Below are 17,803 nucleotides of genomic sequence, written 5' to 3' on the forward strand. Positions count from 1 at the left end.
CAACACGTTCTAGTTGCCCCAAAATTTTACCTTGGAAAAAAAATGGTATCTTTTTCTCACTCCACTGCTTCAGTTTTATTACTTCTTTCTGCTTATTATTAATAGATTAGCACAGGACTCCATGTCCCTAGGGCTCAATGAAATATCCTCTGTGCTCTTATGCAAAAGAGGCCTTGGATAATTTCTTCAAATTTTGGAAAGCCCTTTGGTTATCTCTTTCTACATGAGAAAGAAATTTCTACATCTCCAACATAAAGCTTCAACAGACCTAGCCTGCATGTAGACTTATCCAGGATAAGTCCATGTGCATTTCCTTCAAGATACTTAAAGAATGACCACAACATTAAACACACACACACACCTCACTCACTGTTTGCAAACTGTCACATTCCTGCTTTTGCTTATGTTACATCCCTTCTCTTAAATTCTTTGACTGACACAGCTGTTTGAACTGCTAATGCTCTGTGATGAGGACTGTCACCATCATTTCTGGTGTGTTTACCCAGTGCCTCTCACAACAGGGTTCCACTCCCTGGTGCAGTCCCTTGCGCTACTGTATGCTAATAAATAATAGGAGAAAAAGGTAACTTCCCTCTTTTCAGCAGAAGAAATACAACAATCCTGATGAATGCACCAGGGACTGGGAATGTTTCCAGAAACTGTAAGGAAAAAGGAAGTAATTTATTGCAGGTGCTAGAAACACATCTTATACCTTTGAATACAGGTGACCATCACTTGTTCAAACGACTGGTCCTGTCCTTGGAGGAAAAAGACCACAGAGGTCTGCTTCTACTGTAGTGAATGGCAAATACCAGAGTCCTCCCTGGGCTTCAGGGGGCAAGCACAGACACATGCTTGCACTACACTCCAGAGCAGAGCTGAAAAGTAAAACTGATCTGAAATACAATTAAATTTTCACAATAAAATTCCACTCAGATCTTTCACGACATCCAAAATGCTTAGAGCAATTTTTCTATCAGGTTCGTTATCACCCTTCAAACAGCATTACCATTCACCTCCAGTTTTATTTTGCTTATCCCTTCAGTAAACTCTGCCTGCTGATGTTTCAAATCCCTGGTTATTTGCTTGTTTTTGCCATGTGCCTGTTACTCCAGGATCCCCTCACCACTGCAGCCATTTGGTGCCCTGCAGCCAGGAGAGGCCCAAGTTCTCCTTCTGCTCTGTGTGCAGGAGAGCTGAGCGGGAGGAAGGCACCCTACACGCTGCTCCCCCACTTTCAGAGCTCCTGTGAATTTCCAGAGGGTTTAGATCAAACCACATTCCCTGGGTTATGCCCAGGGAATATACTTTCTCAGCAGCCTAAATTAATCAAGCTTTTTTTGAGGCTAATGGGCTGCTGCAATTTCCATCAGCTGAGGATCAGGCCAAAGAATATGCTTTTATTTACTCATCAAGATGTTACCAAGGCATCATCTCCCATTCCCTCCCTCGCATAACTCCCTGCTCAGCATTTGTCTGATGAAGAGGAGGAAGCTGAAAGCCAAAGCAGTGTACGCACCTGCTCTGTCCTCCTTCTCCCAGCCCTCCAGGCCCACCCAGCAAATCATGCCAGATTACAAGTTTCAGCAGCTGGGAGCATCTGATTATTTTTATGGAAATTTGCTCCAAGTTCAGAAGTGGATCAATGACAATTTCTCAAGCCAGTTCCATTTTGAGAACCAAAATTGACTTCTGGAGAAACTGCTTGATTTTCCAGTTTTTTCCCACCAGAAAACAGACTATTACATAGGGCAAGAGTGTTATAATTCAACCTCAAATAGGTTCTGGGCCTATTAGACCCAGGTATAAATCTCACATAGATTTCAAGGAAAACAGAACAGGTCTCTGCTTTACTCTCCCTTGCCACCGCTTTATGCCAGAGAAAGATGGGAGTAAATCCATTTGCTGATATTTAATATGCCATGCCAATGTAAATGACAGCACAGAACATAACACTAGAGAGGCTCAGGCTATTCATCTGGAGCAATTTAGTTCTTCTATTCCTTTTCTGAACTATGAGCAATTTGTGCCACGTCTGCTGCCTGACCACGCCACTTCTTGCTTTATGTATTGTCTTGCTATCTGCCCATCTCTCTCTGTCCTCATTTTCCTTTCTTTTTATATTAAAAAAAAAAAAAATCTACTTTTAAGATCTTTCACTTGTGTATGAGTCCCCCTGTTTCTCTCTCACCAGTCACCTGACTGATCTCTGAATCGCACTTTGACCATATTAGCAGCAATTCACACACTTTTTCACACTAGCATCCTCTCTGGCACTCTCCCCCCGGCCTGCAGGACCACCATGACTGCACTTGTGACAGTTATGTCAAAGTCTAGAAACGCAGGGCTGGACACATGCTTATTGGGAACAAACCTGACTCACCTTTCGTTGTTCAAAACCACAATTCCCATCATTAGGGAAGAGTTTTAATTGAAGAATCTGCTCATAAAACAGTAGTGCAGTGTTAAAACTGCATTTTTACAGGCTGTAATTGTGTCAGAGGAGGACACTGGACAGGCTCAGGAGGAGAAGCAAGGTTTATCTTTGGTTCAGTTTGAACCCATCCAGCATCTCCCCAGCCTTCGCTTACCCCCTAACAGTCACCTCAGTGCAGTCTATATCTCGAGCTGAAAGTAGTCTCAGCACTGTGTCACCAGACTGCAGGGCCTTGGAAGGGGGTGGGAAAAAGATCCATAGCCAGAACATGGTTTCCAGTACAGTCCGATGTGGTAAACTTGTATTTCATGGTGTGCAGTGTCCGAGTGTCTTGGCCTCCTGGTATCCCTGATGGGATAACGTGGTGGCATATGCTGCAGTAAAGGGTTATCCTGGCCCACGACAAAGGTCCTGCTGCCTGTTCTGTGGTCAGGAAAAAGCAGCACAACCTTCTCTGTCTCTCTTCAAAGAATTTCAGACTTTCTGTTCTTCGTTGTCTATCTTCTCACCTTTGCCAGAAGTGGGATCTGCCTACAAGAGAACCGAGAGGAAGTTTGTGTATTTTGGGTACCTTTCTTTCATGCTCCATCATACAGCTCAGGGGCTGAGGCTTTCTTTGTGGGGGCCTGTGTGACCACAGGCTCCTCAGAGGTGGGCAGAAAGCACTACCTCTCTAGCCTGTCTTTTAATACATTAAAATTATCTTGGGGCACTGGAGGTAACAAAGATTCATGCAAATTTCTGGCATCAGGTTAGCACAGTGCAGTGCTTTCTGCAAGGCCCTCCATAAAGAGGCTTTTAATTTAGCTCTAATAGGGAGGTTATTGTATGTTAAATAAATACTAATTGATTATTTAATATATATGCATTGAGGGTTAACTGCTATGTAATGAGCTCCTCTCCATTAGTGGAGCTGCTAAACGTCAATTAATACGGGTTTCATAATCAATTGATATTTAACATGCCCTAACTTCCCTATTTAGACTTAATGGGTCAGCATTTTTGAAGTGGCCAGTGCCAATAGTTTCTTATAAAAAAGAAAAAATATTTGTTAGGAGATTTACAACAGGACAGAAAGTTATGAATCTATTAAAAGCTCAGCAAATCACCTGCACAGAGCTGGACACAGCAGGGTTGCCCTCTCTGAGGCTAAGAGCTGCACAAACCAGAAACCTCTGCTTTCCCAAAGGAAATGGGAGAGGGCAGTCAGCTTCCCTTAATTTGTGTGGGACTATTACTTCTTCCTACAGGGAGCTTCGTGGAAAGATGCTCAGTTCCATTACATTCTCTGCTTACTCAGGACATTAAGCAGTACTTGGCATACAGCTGGGTTTGGCCCTGCTGTGATCCTGTATAAACTGGTGTTATCGCCACTGCACTTAGCTGTGCACTACAGATGGGGTATGCAATGCCCCGTTTGGAACTGACTGCAAGATAAATATCGGGAACAAGGGTTTCAAGGACAACCAGGGGATTTAGACACACAGCTTCCATTTATTTTAATAAGCATCATGTCTCCAGATCTCTCAGCTGCATTTTTAGAAGTCTAAGACTTTATTCTTTCTGCCTCTCTTCCCCAAACACACACAAATAAATCATGTACAAGCCATTTGTGGTGTACACCAGGAAGAGAACAAGGAAGTTTTTAATGAAAGGAGTGATCATAGCACATTAACTACCATTATCTAACACTACTTCTCTATTTTCCTTGCTGGCAGCTTTCAGACAGTTTTCATGATGTGGCAGAGTTGAGCTCAGCTTGACAAAAATTCAGGGGGGGGGAAGAGAACACACCCAGAAGTGCAGGATCTTCTCCTACTGGAGAGTATACTTTTCTGGTTCACCCTCTCCTGCACTCAGCTGGATTCCCGCACCCCCCAGAACCCAATTCTGTGATTCTGTAACCTAGCAGCCCACTCCAGAAGCTAAATGCTCCCACTAGGTACTACTATATTTCTGCTAAGTATTACTACATCTCTGATCAGCAGGGCCGGATGACGGATTCCCATTTCAGCGTTCTCACCCTGGTATGCAACAGCACTCATTAAAGACGACTTGCTCACTTTGCTGTTGTGAAAAGCAGCTCATCTTATCCATACTAAAACCAGGTCAATTAATACAGATTGTCTAACAGATGTTAATATCACCATTTAAATCCTAGTCTGGGCAAGGTCCTTATCTCCCACACTTGCTTAGCAGGTTTTGTAAAGCCTGTGGATGTTTTAAGCAATAAAACACAACATGCAGAACAGATAAAAACCATGGAAATACCTTCTCTTCCTGCATTTGAACAGCACTAAGACAATGGAGCTTAAAGCATCATTGCAGCTTCCAGGCAGTATTACAATGCAGATAATAAAGATGAAGAAAGAACAAAGAGGAATATGTGGCCAGATCATGGGATGAAGTCTATGGGCTGATTTATGTCATCTGAGGATCTGGCCCAGTTAGATCTAATTTTAACATCCTTGACAAATTCTCTTTAACGACAAACTGTCAAATAGGAATCTTTTCCCCTCCCCTCATCCGTCCATTTCTATGAGCTGTTCCCTGTGACACCACTCTTCTCAAACAGTAATTGGCAGCATCATTCCATTAGCACTTATTCTTAGGGCCTGAGGATTTCATTCCTGATTTTCCTGTTGTCCAAATTCATGTCTTTTAGTTTAACACATGTGCATGCTGTGTGCATATGTGTGTGTGTGTGCGCAGGGAGGAAAACAGTACTTCAACCTGAAAGGGCCATTGTGTTCTTAAGAAAAAAAAAAAATCTTACGGAAGCAAAAGAGCTAATTACTGGTGACATGTAGATATGACTTGCAGTAGGAGGTGCCTCTAGGGTCTACAGCAAACAGTCTAAATTCCCCTTATAAGCATTTTAAATGGATGATGATCCTAATGAACTTAATAGCATCACTATCCAAGGACAGCATCAACTCATTGCCATCCTGTATTCTGCAGAAATAGCTTCTCTTTAAACAGTGTGCCCCTGCTTTGAACAGTAATGGTTTTAAAAAGTGTCTTAGCACACAAAGGCAAAATCTTTTTTGAAACAGGGTGGAATTGGTTGGTGATTATCACTGAAAAGCTGGCAGCCACCAGCTAACCTTCTAACAATGAAATATGGGAATTTACCTTCATGCTTCAATGCTTGCTATTCAGCTGTCTACCAGGGTCTAAATCAATGATTCTACACCCTCCACTCAAGGTTTCTCTTTCAAATGCTGCAGATATGACCTTAAGTTCATCATCTAAACAATGCAGTTCACGTTTAATTTCATTAATCTAAGATCTTCCATAAAATTGCAATATGGCACCATACCTTTCAAGTACCTTCATTAAAATCCATGTTATTTCTAAATCCTATGCATATCTATGAGGTCATATGGTGTTTTATTAAAATGGATTTTTGAAAGGCTCAGCTCTTTTATCACCAATTGTCATGAGGTAGTTTACAATAAAAATTAAAAAAAAAAAAAAAAAAAAACACACCTCTCCTATCACTCAGGTGATGAACAGATGACCTATCTCTGCAAATTACCACCTTTCCTAATTTTTACCCTTTTTACAAGGATTTTATATTTGGAGGGAAGAGAAATAAACTACATGAACCCTCCTTGTTCATATATTTTCTGATACTTACTATGGCTGGTACAGTTACCCTTTTGAAGTGGATTGTGCCATTCAGATTCAGAGAACTTTATTTCCAAAACTTTCCCCCCAAATATCTTTATGATACCATGTTCTCAAACTGCACATTGTATTTTTTGCTATTTTGGGATAATATACTGACACAAGCATATTTCTCTACTGCACCCCTTTCCCTATCTCTTGTCTATATTATGTATTATTTGGTATTGGGACAACACTTTGGAAGGCCAGTTAGAAGCAGAGGTACCACAACAGTAGATGTCAAGAGCACAAAAGACAGATTCTGCCCTAAAGAGACAACACTCTTAGCACTCCCCATCCACTGAGATCAGAAGATACTTAAAGGAAAGAATTCTTTCCTTTGTTTTGTGCTTGCTGCAAGCAAACACAATTTGTACAGTAAAGTTCTTGCATAATCCAGGCACACATGCATAATAATAATAGCAATAATGCCAAACAAATAGATTAATCATCTTCTTAATAAGTGCACATTGAGACCAGCCTCTACACCTGATACTGCAGAAGCCTCAGCACCCAGCTGCCTTCCTGCACTCACAGAGCCTGCAGACCCAGAGAGCAGGCTCCAGGCGGCAGCAGCCTTGACAGCATTATTTCCAGGACCAAAAAATAAACTCATGCTACTGGTTACCTGCACTTACCTGAGCTGTGCTGGACACTGGCCAGGCTTTTGCACATCGCTGGCTGCTTTCACTCAAGGAGGAGGGCTGGGCTTCCTCAAGAACATGGCACAGGTGAGGTACATTCCCCTAGCCCAGCACAGGATTTGCCAATTCTCCCTCTTTATGAGCATTTGCTTCACTCCCTTCCTATAATGAGAAGTAAAATAAAGTGCTGTGCTCCAGTATTTATTGCAAAACCACCAAAACACACTTTCATAAGAATTCAAAGCAACAGCAAGTTCCTTAAAAGAAGAATGTTTTATGCATCACCATGTGAACCAGGAAGCAAAAACACCAGAAAAAGACAAGGAATAAAAGTTTTCTGTAGCCTTGTGGAGCCTCAAGAATACCTGCTTTACTTCTTAAATCACATGTGCCAAGTGTGGTCCAGCTGCACCAGGTTTTGTAGGACAGCTCAGTGGTATATACAAAAATCTCAACCTAGCATGTTTTCTACAGGCTTCATCAGACTTCTGCTGGTTTCTGCTAGTAAAGTCTGGAGCCTGCTGAAGTAACCAAAAGACTTCCCTGTGTATACGCAGTAGGTTTGGCCTTATGCTTTAATTAATTGCAAGTGATGCTACAATGGAGCAACCATTGCTCCCTCCTTAATTAAACTTGCTGCTCAAACGTAAGTTCAACACCCACTCTATCGATCACTTCTGAAAAAGCTCCAGCTCTCATTTTAGTGCTAAACAACAGTAGATCCCCAGCCAAATCTAATGCAAACTGAAGTATTTAAATTTTTCACAAAGGTAAGGACACAAATGATGTTATCAGTGCCAGCAGGAAAATAACACACCACAACGTTACCATCTCTTAAGTGAAATATTAAGAAGCAGCTTCAAGAGGCGAGGATGTCCCATGGTCCTGCCCTCGTGCTCTGCACTATTTTACTCATGCTCCAGCAGGAGACACTGCTACTGAGACGTCATCTGTGAAAAACCTTCCACAGTTAACACTGGTTGATGACTTCAGCCTCACCTTCCTTCATCCTCCCGTAAAAGAGTACCCGGGCTGCAGTACTGCGGTTATGGTGTAACATTACTCTGAAGAAGCAATTACAGTGAGCAGAGCAAGGAACTAAAGACAGGTCACCTAAATGAACTGAGGGAAAAGTACATGAGGAAACAAGAAAATGTCTTCATCACTTCTCAGGCTTCAAATTGGAAAAACAGGGATCAATACGGCAGAACTTCATTTAATGGTGTGAAAAACAATCCACCCCAAGACAGGCAGGAATCACTTACTGCAAAACAAACAGGCCAATTAGGTGCCCGCGGGAAGCCCCGCGGCCGCCCGGCCCCATTCCTCCAGCCTCAGCGCCGCACACGCGACGCTGCCGGCAGAGGATGCTCCGGGGCCATGCAGCAAAATATACCCAAAAAAGAGCCACGTGCAAGCCGTTTATTCCTTCTTCCCGCCTCATTCTGCATCCACGGTGCTCCCCGTTCATGCCCTCCTCCGTCAGCCCACCCTGCAGTTTGACTACATTTATGCCGGAAAGGTTTTCGGCATCAGTAGCGCAAGGGCAGCTGCTCCAGCCATGGTGCCGCGCGCCCAGGACGCTGCCCGGCATGCAAGCAGACCTGCCGCGCGGCGCTTCAGCGCTTTGGCTGTCACGGCCGCTGCCGGCTTCAGCAGCATATTAAACAGATTAATAGATGCAGTGTAGAGTGAGCATAAAACATGCCGGGCTTCGCCGTGGGCCAAGCGCCACGGAGGTGGAGAGTCTGGAGTTGAAATTTGCAGAAGTAACGTCATGTTATTAAAGCAAATTTGGCAGGAGGGGAAAATATGTTTGCTTTGCACTTAATAACGGCTACGAACGCGTATTCAAAATCAAATATTTGTAAGGCAGCGCGTCAGCGTTTTCTCCTCCCCTTTGCCAGTCACAACTGGTCCTTGTGTTACGAGTCATAGGAATGGTGGTTTAAAAGTCCATGAAAATGCAGAGCAGACATCAAGCCCAAATCTCAAATCTAACTTTGAATTTATATTTGTCTTCAAAAAAACCCCAACCCCACATCCTGTGGCCACAGTCTCTGGATGCATTTACAGAAAACAGCTATGCATTGCAATTTTTCTATTTTTTTCCATCTCCTGAAACATTGGTTGTATTTTCTCCCTTTATTTATTGGAGTGCTAAATGGATTATTTCAGTAATAAATCAGGTCCTTTCATTACATTTTTTAAGGTGTTGTCACTGTTATGAAGTACAGCGTGCCATCAAAATTAAGCTCAGATTGCATTACCACCTATTTTATAGATACAGAATTACTTGATGGGTTTTTTTTTTTTCCAGCAGCCTAAGCACTTCGTGTCTTTCCTTCAAAGAACAACTGGCTCCCTTGTTTCACAGAAATTTTCCTCTAGAAGTTATGAAAATTTCATAGAGAATGTCTCATGAGTATCTCTATATTATGCTTTAAAATAGAGGAAAGAGATTTCTGTTAGCCAAAACAAGCTCTTCAGGTGAATGCACAGAAATGTTAATATGCACAGGAAATACTACAGCAAAATTGCCCAGTGCGGCTGACTCCCCTCACTCACTGAGGTATAAATCAGGAGTAATTCCACTGAAGTCAGTAGAGTTACCTTACAGGAAAAAAATCAGCCAAAAGGGGACCGGAATCAGGCAGCCTCTCGGGGTTGCTGCCTTTGTGCCGAAGGCTGCTGAGATGCTGATTTCCAGGGTAATTTCTAGTAGACTTCAGCTGCGCCAGAGTCGCTTTTCCTTGCCTGCGGGCGTCACCACGTCCCCCCGGCTGAGCAGGCTGAGCCGGGTTCGCGGGTCCCTCCGTTCCACTGCAAAGGCCAAAAAGCATCATTTGCACTTAATTTCCAAACAAATCTCCACCTTTGAGAGCTGTGTATTTAAATTCCCTAATTAGGGATGGAAATTCCTACTTGGGTGTTTTATTATGCAGTGATTATATATGAAGCTGTATGACGGATTAGACGAGTACTAGCAGCAAGGCGAGTGCTGTGCGCGCACGCGCGCAGGGGCAGCCCGCCCGGCTGGCGGGACAGCGCGCCGGGGCTCGCGGCCCGCGTTTCACTCTCGGAGCTGCTCTGTGGGAACTTGGCCAGCAACATCAGAGCTCTCCGGGTGGAAAACGGAGGAAGGCCGTGTCCCTGCCCGTGAGCTCCTATGGAAGAAGACTGTAGTACATACTTCCATATTATATATGCAAGTATATATATATGGAAGCCTGCTCTGGAAAACCTTGCCGAACGTGCGTGGGCTGAAAGCCTGCCCCGCGCCAGGCGCGCTCCTCCTCCTGCAGCAGTCCCTCCGCCTGCTTGCTGCGGCTCCCCGCCGGAATAGCCTTGTGCACGTGGAGGTCAGCGATGGGAAAGGTCTAGCTGATCTCCCATGGCAAACCCAGAAGCAAAGCTTTGGTACTGTTAAAGGCTTCAACTGAAAGGCGCATTCAAGAAAGCATCTACTTATTTTTAAAACACGTCTCCATTAAAAATACTGGAACTTGAGCATATGTTTAAAGCTAAGCATGTTATTAAAAGGCTTCCTGAATTACATCTTTATGAATATTATATTTACTTTAGGCATTAGATTAGGAAGAGAGACCTGCAGCACAGTTACTGCGCTGCGGTGTGGCCCGTTGCGCCAGGGCCCAGCCTGTGGTCCCCAGCGCAGGTCAGGTAGCTCAGGCAGGTGTGACTGCCAATGCACCCGGCTCACAGCCCGACCACCGACCGGCCGTCCCCTCATCGCCGCTGCCGCCACGTTTCTGTTCTTAAGTAATGGTTGTCATCTTCAGAAAGGGGGGGGGTTAATTTTCAAAAAGTGCAGAATTTTTTCAAAATTTATCTGCTATGCCTTTCCTTTAAATTGACCGCAGCATTCTTGTGAGGGTTTTTAGAAAGTCCCAGAAGCAATTCCTAAAGAATGTCTCAGCTGCAGATTATACGGCCTTCCCCAAACTCTGCTCTGCCTGATCCTCCTTTCACCCCTACTGACAGAAATGGGAGCAATCCAGAGAAATTAGTGGCGTTACCTACCCGTGTATCAGACCAGTGACACTTACAGTCCAATCTTCAGAAAAGTGACTGCAAATCTGTGCACGTCTGCCTAGTGCTACAAAGGCAATTTCAGAGACGGCGCTGCTGCGCGTCCCTGACGGTGCTCGGGAAGCTGTGTGTGCCAGCGGCCCACGGCTGGGTCCTCTGGCAAAACGCAGGACGTTTCAGTCATCTGCCGTTTCTGGCCGCGGCGCTGGCAAGATGAGAGGCTGACGCTGCGTGTGTTATTTAAGCCGTCCCTGCCTTTCCTCTGCAGTATCTTCAACTGCCCGACACTGGGGCGGCCGCGGCGTAGCGTACTGAGCCCGCACGGTTCCCGGCACTGCTGCCTCGATCCCGCGGAGAAGGGAGCAAATCCGGAGCCCCCCTGCAGGCAGGGCCTGAGCTGTGCTTTTTGCAGGTCGCGCAGCTCAGCCCCAGCTCCGTGCTGGATCGCGCTCCCGCGGACGCGAGGGCTGGAGCCGACCGTGGCAGCTCCCAGGCAGAGGCAGCGGTTTCCCTTCCGTACTCGGGGCTGGCTCCTCCTAAGCGCGGACCAGCGGACGTGGGTGCTGGGAGCTTGCCGAGGCAGGGCAAGACGCGCTGTGCTGCAGCCCACAGGGAAACTACCAGGTACCGCTTGAAACTTTCAGCGTTCGTTAAAGACGTAGCACAGGGCCAAGCTGCTCAAGGAGTTAAATGTATTAAGCAATTTACAATTAATATAGAACTCATTCCAGAGATATCTACTAGAGAGTACAACAGGGCAATTAACCCACTAATACACTAGGCTATTACATCGCTATGTCTCTTATTTTAGCCCGAGGTGATTTGAAACGCATTGGATTAAAGGATATTACAGGAGATAGCATGAAAAATAGCTTAATGTAATGAGCCATCCCGTGATGTCTGCTATTAAAGATGATTTGCAGTTGAAAACTACAACATACAGTAGTTCAGCCATTTAGAAACATGAGTATATTTAACCCTTTTCTAGCCCATATCCCTTAGATAAATCAGTGCAAGAGTTTCTCCCCCTCCCTCCCCCCCACTTCCAGTGCCTTTATCTGAGGATTATCAAATGCACCTTATTAAAGTACAATGGTATCTTTGGGAGATATGGTGCCTGAGGTTGATAGAAAACCAGTAATCTGCTAATAACTTTTAAAAATAGATCCCCGAGAGAGTAAACAGGCTCAGACGGAGGGAGGCTATTTGACTGGCAACACGTTTGCGAAATGGGAACTTGTAGCAAATTTCCGCACTAGCCTGAGGCCTGTCATAGCAGTTTCAAATGGTAACTCAAACACAGCGGAGAAACAAAAGCACCTTATCTTAGAGTCTGTCACTCCACAGCTCAGCATGGAAATAACGCCGGGGGAGGAGGGTTTAGCACTTCGGAGAAGTTGGAGCCGCTGGAGCAGACGTGCCGCGGAGACCTCCGGCAGCTCCGCCGCGTTTGCGCTGGCTTTGCGCTAGCAGGGAGCCGCAGGCCGCCGACCCTTCTCTGGTCTGGCCTGCATTCTGGGCAAGAAACCTGTCCCAACACATCTGCGCTGAATAAAGGCACCTAAAGTCCTGCACAGACTCAAAACACCCATGTCTGCTCTGCCAGGCACAGTCCTGAGCCAGTCTAACTGCTCTGCACCAGCTTCTCTGAGCAGGACGCTGCGGGCAGGAAGGGCATCGGGACTGTTGCAGCGCAGGAGTCTCTTCTGCGGCCCCGTGCCTTGCTTCCACGCTTGCCTACAGCGTTGCTGTCACCTTGCCACGGCGTCAGTGCCCAAGAAACCAACACCTGCAAGCTTGCAGGCTTGGCCGCGGCACTCGCTGGTTCTCGCCAGCGAGGGAAGGACGGGCCGGGTGACGCGGGAGACGACTCTTGAGCACGTGGAGATGCCGGGTGGCCAGGTGCACGTGTCCCCGCGGCGGCCCGCCCGGCTGCAGGAGCTGCGGAGGAGCCCGAGCTCTGCATCGCGGCTGGGGTGCCTTCCCCCGAGCGGCCTCCGCCACGGTTCCCTCCCAGCCGTGCACGCTGCCGTGGGTCGCCAAACTAAACAGCTTTACATCGCCTTCCAAGCTCGGATCTCCTCCGTGGCATGGCAGGGGGAGGCAGATGAGGAAAGCAAGGAAAAGCTTCGCTGCACACCTGCAGAAAGCTGCCCGCTTCGGAGCGCGATCGGGCTGCTCAAGGCCCCTTCAGGGGAGGTGTGAAATCCCCCGAGGCCGGAGGCCGCCCTGCAGCTCGGGGCCCCTCTTCCAGCGGTCGCTGGCCATCCTCCCATCCACCGCCCGGGCTCCTCGCTGCAGCCCGCGGCCGCGGCCTGCTGCCGCGCTTCATTCAAGAGCGGTAGCAGCCCCTGCAGAAGAGCCGTCCTGCCTCTCCGTCTGCTCTCGGGGAGGGAAGGGGAGAAACGGAGCATTCGGCAGGAGCAAGGGACCGCGCTGCCCCCGGGCGCTCCCGGCGCCGGGCTCAGCCCCGGGCTCGGGGACCAGCCCCGCCGCGGGGACGCCTGCGCCGCGCCGACGGCTGCGCTGCTGGCGGCCGCTTCTACACCGCGCTTCAAAACCGGAGAGGGGCGTTCGGACCTATTTCCCTGGGTGTTTCAGTCCGGCTTGGCGCCAGCAAACCGCCCTTCCCGACCAAACGTCGGCTCCTTTCGGCTCTGGGGAAAAGCGCAATCCCGGGGAAGCCCTGTCCAGCTGGACAGCAGGCATTTCTCTTTCTGTTAGTTCCGTGTTTTCTTCTCTTACTTGGAATGAGATAAAATCGTTGAATTTGTGCTGTCCCTTGTGCTATGGTTGTATATGAGCCAGGCAAGATTCTGCAAGCCCTGAGCACGGTCTCTCTTTTTAACGAGCCTCATCTAAGCCGAAATAGAGGTGAACAAAACTGGCGGTTATTTTTCACCAGAAAACGTAGGATTTTTTTCCCCAATATCCCCTGTGAAAAAGTTCTTTCTTCAACAAATAGAAAGCAAAAAAATTCTATGTAACCCATTAAAACCATTCCAGGGGGGCTCAGGGGGCAGAATTATATAAAAAGCAAAGTTTAAAGGAAAGAAGGGTTTTTTTTTTTTCCTATAAAACAAATGTTTGGGGGTGAAAAGCCATGTTTCTCTAGAGAGAAACGTTTTGCCAGCGATACTGTGCCCAGCCCGAGGAGCGCCGAGACGCCGGCGCGCCCCGAGGCCGCGTGCAGCTGCGCCGGGCCAGGGGGAGGGCGGCGCGGAGAGCGGCACGGTTCCGGCGCCGGGAAACGCGCGAGGGAAGCGGAAACGAGCGCTCGCAGGCCGAGAGCCGCCCGGGCCCGGACGTCTCCGCACCCGAAGGCAAAACGAGGCGGTCTGCCCGCAGCGGGCCGCCCCGCGGCGGCGGCGGCGGCTTTAGGCAGCGCGGTGCTTTGCGGGCGAGCTTGCGCCGGGGCGGGAGGCGGCGCGCGGCCGGGACCTCGCGCTGATCGCGCCGGGGCGCCGACCGAGCCGCTCGCGGTCGCTGCCGTCCGCCCCGACCCTGCAAGCCCCCGGCGCGTCCCTCGCGGGGCCGCCTGTCTCCCCGGTGCCTGCCGCCTCCGGTTTGCGTCCGGGGAGCCGCTGGATTGGGAGGAGGGGAGAGGATGACCAGGGCTTTCCGACCTTTTCTCCTTCAATTTCGTTCCTCTCTTCTCCCAGGGAAAGGTGGCAATCACGCTACGCAGAACTGACAAACTCATCTCGGCGTCGCACCGTCACACGTACAATAGCCGTGTCACTCGGCATCAGGCGAGGGGAGGCGGTGACGGGACTGCAGCCCCGCCGGGGCTCTCCGGTGCTCAGCGGCTCCGGCGCCAGCGCCGCGCTCCGGGCGCTCTCGGCGCGCTGTTGGGCAGCGAGCGGAGCTGGGGCGGCGCGCGGGCTCCAGCGCGGGCTCGTCCCGTCCCACCCGGGGGGCGGGAGACGGGACAGCGATTCCTGTGCCACCAAGGGTGGTTTTAGCATCGACCTAAGCGAGCCCCGTACCGACCCAAGCGCAAAAAGCCGAGCCGCGGCCCGTCCGCAGCTCCGCGCCCGTTTGCAGACCGCCCCGGCGCAGGCCCCCGACGGCCCCGCGCGAGGACGTTGCGCCGGCACCGGCGGCTCCTCCGAGGGCTTCGCGAGCCGCTCGCAGCCCGGCCCTCCGGCTCCGCTCCGCCGCCGGGGTATCGAGCGCGACCGCGGCCCGGGGCGCCCGGCGCGGGCGACGCCGGCGCCTCTCGGCAGGAGCTGCCTCCGCCGACCCTCCGCCGGCGCCGGCTCGCGGTAGAGCAGCGGTTCCCACCGCAGCGAGGTTTCTAACGCAGTCTCAGAAGAATAGAGCAAAACACAAAACCGCTCCAAAGAACCAAGAGCAGGTGCAGCATCGCTCCAGTCAGCTGTACCTCGTCCCACACGAGATGGGCTTTGGCGGGACGGTGCGCTCCTCGGCGGCGCGGTGCACCCTGGCTCCTTAATACTCGAACGGAAACGCACACGGGGGCAGGCGGGCAGCGGAGAGAAGCAGGGGAGGAGGCTGCGTACAGAGAGCTCTTTCTGCAGAAAACTCCCTTTTTCGAGGGTAGGAGGGATATTAGATGGTAACAGCAAGAGCACAGATTTTTGCGCTCCTATAAATCATTATTACTAGAATGTCCCCAAGGGGATGAGAAGCCTGAACCAGTTACATGCGCACACACACATGCAATGCCAAACTTTCCTGTGGAGAGAGAAAGAAAGAGAAAGAGAAAAGGAGAGTAAACTAAAGAAGCAAAAGGAGAAAAAATAAGAGACAGGAAGAGAGGGAGAAGAAGGAAGAAAGCAAAAGAAGAAAGGGAAGAATGAACAGAAGGGAATGAATGAACTTTGGAGGCAATTTATAATTCCCTTCACCTACATCATGAATTGAACATGCAGAAAAAAAAAAAAGAAAAAGAGGAAAAGAAAGGAAAAAGAGGGAGGGAGGAAGGAAGGGGAAAATATTCCGCCCAGCATGCAGATTATCATTTGAAAAGATTCTGTTGCTATGTTTTTGTCCCTGGGTGATGAAAATGAAATTGTCTGATGTGTGCGCCGTGTTAGATTTACCTTTGCAGGGTTCACCCACAATCAGTGGAGAGGGGTCACGCCACAATATGTCATCTCACAGCTCCATCACACCAACTCCAATTTACACGAGGAGGTATTATGCATTTCAAAGGAACCCCCCGCGCGTGGCTCTTGTTACTGATCTCTATCGCCGCTCAGCTGAGGGAAGATTAGTTCTGCTGCAAGGGCAACGAGACTTATTTGTTTATGATGATATTCTCCTTAAAGACGCACTATTCCTTTTTTTAATGTCTAATTTAAAGTGTGCATTGAAGGGTTTGGGGAGGTGAGGGGACGTAAAAGGTGAGAGAATTCTGCTCCCTCCCATAAGGAAACCTAATAGTCTGAGTCTCCCATGCATCCTGCTCATTAAAAAAAAAAAAATCTCCATTTAAATGCAAATTTGCGTTTTAGCTGGGGACTCCCCCAAAAGCTTCTCTCGAAAGCACCGGGGAAATAGGATTCGGGAAGCTAAAATGGCCGACGGCAGTCGAGCGCCCGCGCAGAGCGCTCCCCGGCCGAGGGCGGGAGGCTCCCGGCACGGCCGGCCGCGGGCTCTGCGCCCGCCCCGGCGCTCCCCACGGCGCTGCAAAAAACCGCCGGCTCGGCGCGCGTTCTGCCGGAATTACCGCATAAAGATTGGCAGCCGCCCAACGGCGGCACCGGCACCGGCACCGCGGCGAGCCTCGCTCCCGGCAGGAGCCGCGCGGCGCCCACGGCCCCCGTTGCGCCCGGTTATTTGAGCTTCTCCGCATTTTGCCGGAGTTGGGAGCCGCCACGGCCCCGCCGCCGCCGCCCTTCCCTCTCCCCGCCGCGCTCCTCGTGGGCGCTCGAACGCCACCGGCGAAAACAATCCGGTGAATCAGGCTGGTAACACCCGCGGGAAAACACCTTACGGTATGATACTACAGCCTGGTTTCAAAATTGGATTTTGCCAAGAGGAAATGCAGTTTATTATAAAACGCGTTTTCTTTTAATTTAATTATATAATCTTTGGCTTCAGAAAAGGGATGCTTAAATCAGACCCGTTTAATTTGCAAGTGTATTCACCCATCACCTAGGGCAAATTGTTTTAAATTAGCAGGTGACTACATAAGTTCTAGATACGTGTCAGACAAAATTTTATCTGCCAGCTCTGTGTACAAGACCGTCTGCATCAGCAGCGCCGCAGCTGGAATCGCAGGGGACGAAGGGGCAACTTTCAGGAGCGGCGCTCGCTCTGGTCTCGGTGATACCGCTACGGCACCGGAGCTGGGACTTCTTCCCCCTCCCTCACCTCTGTTAGCATTTCGCCAGATCTGTCCATCACGCTGCTTTGCTGCTAAACGAGCGGCGAGAAGAGGCTGCCGAGGCGCCGCGAGCTCGGCCGCTCGCTGCCCGGCGGGACGGCCCGCCCGGCACTCCGCCGTCCTCGGCGAGGGGTTCGACCGGCACGTTTGGACGCACGTGCGATCGCGCCGAGCTGTACGGGGAACCGACAAATAAACGTACCGAACGGTTTCAACAGGTGCTGCCCGCCTCCCCACCCGCCCTCCGCCGCTTCGGGGCCCTCCCCGCGGCGCCTCGCGGGGCAATTCGGAGAGGCGCCGAGCCCTCCCGCGCCCGGGCCGGCCCCGAGCGGCCGCCGAGAGGCAGGTGGAGTCCAAGCGCTACGAAAACACGTGATCTCAGCAAATAAACATTACAAGGGGCTGTTTCAAATCTTTGTAGTAGCAAATCTCAGCACTTAACTAGTAATGCAATAAGTCCTATCAAGAGCACGCTGAAAGGTGGAATAAATTTCACGGAGAACAATGCTGGTGATGTATGCATATGACCAACGTACAATAAAACTGTAGAATGGGAGGAAAAAAATGCATACAGTCAATACAATAAAATCAGCACAAATATAGGCTGTGTAAGCAAATAAATCTAACAATCCAAATATTTTA

General features: G+C 49.4%; 2 long non-coding RNA genes across 3 annotated transcripts; one reads left to right on the forward strand and one right to left on the reverse strand.

Annotated features, from left to right (window-relative positions):
* Nucleotides 1–2,358: 2,358 nt before the first annotated feature.
* LOC134149509 (uncharacterized) lies at nt 2,359–11,333 on the reverse strand. 2 transcript variants are annotated; one of them, XR_009960455.1, is made up of 4 exons: nt 10,795–11,333; nt 9,372–9,576; nt 6,748–6,915; nt 2,359–2,968 (listed from the first exon to the last, which is right to left on the reverse strand). It is a non-coding gene; the product is annotated as an uncharacterized LOC134149509 (long non-coding RNA). The 2 variants fall into 2 exon arrangements; XR_009960454.1 differs by having other exon boundaries at nt 2,360–2,968; nt 9,367–9,576.
* Nucleotides 11,045–13,583, forward strand: LOC134149510 (uncharacterized). Its single transcript, XR_009960456.1, has 2 exons — nt 11,045–11,427; nt 12,151–13,583. It is a non-coding gene; the product is annotated as an uncharacterized LOC134149510 (long non-coding RNA).
* Nucleotides 13,584–17,803: the final 4,220 nt, after the last annotated feature.

The sequence above is a fragment of the Rhea pennata genome, chromosome 20 (genome assembly GCF_028389875.1).
Source record: "Rhea pennata isolate bPtePen1 chromosome 20, bPtePen1.pri, whole genome shotgun sequence".
NCBI classification, from domain to species: domain Eukaryota; kingdom Metazoa; phylum Chordata; class Aves; order Rheiformes; family Rheidae; genus Rhea; species Rhea pennata.